Source organism: Myxocyprinus asiaticus, chromosome 10 (assembly GCF_019703515.2).
Source record: "Myxocyprinus asiaticus isolate MX2 ecotype Aquarium Trade chromosome 10, UBuf_Myxa_2, whole genome shotgun sequence".
In the NCBI taxonomy this organism is placed as follows: Eukaryota; Metazoa; Chordata; class Actinopteri; order Cypriniformes; family Catostomidae; genus Myxocyprinus; species Myxocyprinus asiaticus.
Window position 1 is genome coordinate 15,938,238 of NC_059353.1, and position 4,263 is coordinate 15,942,500.

The window sequence follows — 4,263 nt, forward strand, 5'->3', positions numbered from 1 at the left end:
GTAACATAACAAGTTAGCTGTAGTTAGCATTTCATTCTTTAAATTAACATTAAGACTGAATTTTAAAAAGACATGGAATTTAAAGACAAGTTAAACATTAAACATTTAGCTTACAAAAGAACTGTAAACTCTCTGGACAGCAATTAAAAAACTGAATTTTCATTTTGAAGACAACTGCCTCAAAACAAAAACAAAAAACAGTTTTTCTTAGACATTCAGCTTACAAAGAATTGTAAACTCTCTGGACAGCAATTGGTACTCTAATTTTCATTTTGAAGACAAATGCCTCAAGGAACAACATTATTTTCTGGGATACTCAATTTGGAACACGTGAAACAATGAAAATGCCAGACCCATTGCAAGTGAAATGTCAACTCCTCCATCGTCATGGACCATGACATTTCCATCCGTTTTGATTGTCACATTTGTGCTATCAAGTGGACTCCCATCACAGCTACCTAAGACCAGCGTGGGTGCTGGAGTCACCGGATCCTGACAATGAAAAAAGACCTGTCAGACCTAGCATCATAAACAACATCTCAAATCAAAGTAGGGTTTGGTTATGGGAGTAGTAGATGATGATGATGATTTAGGATTATTTTGGAAATAATAATGAGGATACTTTAATACATTTACCTTATCAATAGTAATATGTTCATCTTGGTTCTCTTTAAAAAAAAACTGGGCAGGAGCAGGACAGCTGCACTGACCATTTGGCCTGTACACAATGAATAAAGACTCTAGTGAAAAGGATATCCATTTCAAGAACTATCCTTATTTTAGTTTATAAACTCTATAAAATGCAACAATTAACACATTTCTAGTTTGTTTAAAATATTTACAAATATGGGACTAAAAGTGATATTGAGCAGGTTTCTTATGTGCAAGTGAAGAAGCAGTGTATTTTTATGTCACAGAGAACAAAAGAGAACCATAAAGCATGCATCTGTTTAGACTGCTTACAACTCACCCATTTGGATTAGTTTGTTTTTACTGATTGTGCATTGCATTCATGTGCTTAGCAGACGTATCTGTGATTGATTACAATGCTCAACGCTACAAAAACTCCTCAATGGATGTAAACAGATTGCTGTAATCAACACTCAGGAGCGTAGGTTGTTACATTTGTAGAGTAGTAGAATTGTATCTAATATACATATAGATAGATATAAATATACAGCTAATATAATATATAAAATTTCTGATAGTAATGTCACCACCTAAACCAAGAACAAATATAGTCACTTAGAAAATTTTTTTAATATTAAAATATTTAAATAGTGTGATTAAATATTATATTTAATCGAATATATAATATTAGATTAAATTAAAATAATCATTTTTGGTTTTTGCCCCAATGTGTCCACAGTTTTTGGTTTCGGGCGAAGAATTTTAATTTCGGTACATCACTAAAAAATATATATTAAAAATATGATGTGCGGGGGGATTGGGGTATTGTTCGCTGCAGGTCTTCTGTTTCAAGTAAACGCTCTGCAAGAATTCATGTGCACAGTCCACCTGGACTAGATAATGAGTGCTAAACCTGAAGCTTAAAGAGGTCATGAATTGCAAATTCAAATTTTCCTTCATCTTTTGACATATAAGAGGACCTTATACTATAAAAACATATAAGTTTTAGAATTAAAAAAACTGTTGTGGTAGGCCAATATATCACATTGACTGATATTTGTCATATTTTTTAATGGTAGATTTTAGAATCAACAATGATTTTATGAAAGATAAATTATATAAAGGAGTGAATTTTTTTATCTTCTTCTAAAAAATTATATTTAAAGGATTCAATATGCTTTTACACATATGAAGAATGAAAGATATTATAAACAAAATCTCTTTTAAAGAGAAAATAAAGCTTGTGCTCAACTTGTGCTTTTAACGATGTGAGACACTTCAGAAGACACGACGTCATTTCCGGTAAGGAAACAACATTGTGAACAACGATGCTCACTGGAGCATTGTGGGATTTTCTGAAACGATTTTGACACTGGGACACCCCTTAAAATGGCCAACTCTCTGGTCAGTGCCCTGACTACTGAACTAGGGAGCTGATTGAGGTGCACCCTAACTTACATCTCTGAAAGTTTCTGGTAATCCGAAAGACCTTGATTAGCTGGTTCAGGTTTGTTTAATTAGGGTTGGAACTAAATTCCACTGGACTGTGTCCCTCCAGGGCCAGAATTGGTGACCCTTGCCTCAAACAATAGAAGACCATTATGCATGGGCTTTTAATACATATACAGATTTGAATGGCCGATGTAGGAATGTGATGAAATCTTTTCCAGAATAATGGTAACAGTCAAGTGCATGAAAATCAATTTCATCTCGAGGGTTCAGAAGGACATTTGTTTCTGTCTCCTTGATATAGAAGGCATGTAAATGGCACTCAAATGCCACTGTGTGGAAGACATTAGCAACAAGCACCCAATTTGTCCGTATATTCAGTATGTGAGTGACCTGCACAAACAATGGAACCTCATCTCCACGCAACAAATCAACAATGAAGAAGTCTCCAACAGAATATTTGACAGTGTCCACCACAATGTCCTTTGTTTTCCAAAGCTTTTCCTCCTGTGACAAGGCTGTTTGCAGGCCTTGAAAGTGTTCTTGTACACACATAGGCAATTCATTCAAAGTGACTGTAGTTGTACAGTGGGGGACAGTATCAGCTCCATCTAGACTTGAGGTGTTCCACTCCCAGCACTGTCTGAGTTGATTTCTTTTGGCCAATGAGTAGCAAATATTTTTGAAGTTCTTCATGACATTGGAAACATTTTTGAAATACAAGTGCTTTGCCTCATATCTCATACACCAATTGGATCTTGGGAAACCATATTGTACAATAAGTCGAGGATAGTGAACCAAGAAGTGCAGCTTTGGAGAAAAGTAATCTGGAAACAAGTCTTTAAATCTATTCAGAAACTCTAATATTAGAGAATCCAGATACCTTATCCATCTTTGACTGACAACAGGTGCAAGTAATATCTCACATATTTCCCGAAGTACAAGATACAATTGCCACTGCTTATTGTTGGCCGCAACTTTATCTCCAACCACAAAAGGAAGCAATCGAAATAGAGTCCACTTCTCAACAGCTTTTCCAACAATATGTCCATCAGCCAGAAGTTTTTCAGAAATTAATGGTGGTTTGTGGTGAATGTCATTATGACCATATCTGAAGTGTTTTAGGCCAAAATTCAGTTCACGAACACTTACATATTTTTCCTTGTGCAGTGTTTTGATGATCAACTTGAGCGTAAGTGGTATGACTCCCTCTATAACGTCGTGCATAACATCAGGAGGAAATGCCTGGGTGACCTCAAAGTTAGGTAGCTTACTGAAAGCACAGGGTCCAGTAACACCGTATACTGAGCTAACGCATGGGTCATCTGCGACATACTTTAAATGATAACTGCACACAGCAGAGGTCCAAAGCACACAATTCTCTTCATTTGTTTTACTTGAAATATCATTGTAATGGCAAAGGCAGTATCTGCAGATTCAACTGTTACTAAATGATCCTGAAAATCCAGCAAGAGCATGAGCTGAAAGGTTATCTGCAGATATAGTTGTAACAGTTCCTCTGATACAATGTGGGATACCTTTATAACAGACTTTTACCCCAAGAAGGGGTTTTAAGACTTCTTCTACTCCGTACTGTTTCAAATGTCTGCACTTGACTAAAATTAGTAGATGGATATGCTTCAAAATAGATCGGTACTTGGGTGCAATTTTTCTAAGTGTAAAATAAAAAGCTGATATCCTGTGCACAAGCTTTTTTGAACCTAGAGGGTTTACCATCTCAAACTCATCATTGTAGAGGTGGAGAGTCAAGAATGGTGCACCACAATTAAAAACAGTGCTTTCCTTAAAAATAGTACCATCACTAAAATCATTGATAGGTTGATAGGTACCACTCACAGCACTAAAGCAGTGCTCCAGCAAATGAGTTTGTGTTAAAAGTGACAACTCTGGATCGTTGAGGTCAACGTTTACCTTTTCAAGACACTGTGCCTAAAGATCTTTATAACTCTCATGAAAATAATTAAAAAGTGCCTCTACTTCACTAATGACTGTTCCATGCACTGATCTTGGAATTACATGGCTCCCTTGAAGCTTTAAAGAGAAGAGTGCCAAATGTTGTTGCACTGAGTTTATAAGATTGTCAACAACACTACCAACAGTAATGTTTGTAGATTCAGTACTTTCCTCTGGGACTGAAGAACAGTTCGGAGGTGTATCAAGGTC

General features: G+C 36.1%; 1 long non-coding RNA gene across 1 annotated transcript in view; it reads right to left on the reverse strand.

Annotated features, from left to right (window-relative positions):
- Window positions 1–4,263, reverse strand: part of LOC127447410 (uncharacterized) — a 6,314-nt gene continuing 2,051 nt past the window's right edge. The window contains exon 3 of the long non-coding RNA XR_007898382.1: window positions 1–492. This is a non-coding gene — a long non-coding RNA (uncharacterized LOC127447410). The remainder of the gene's footprint in view (window positions 493–4,263) is intronic.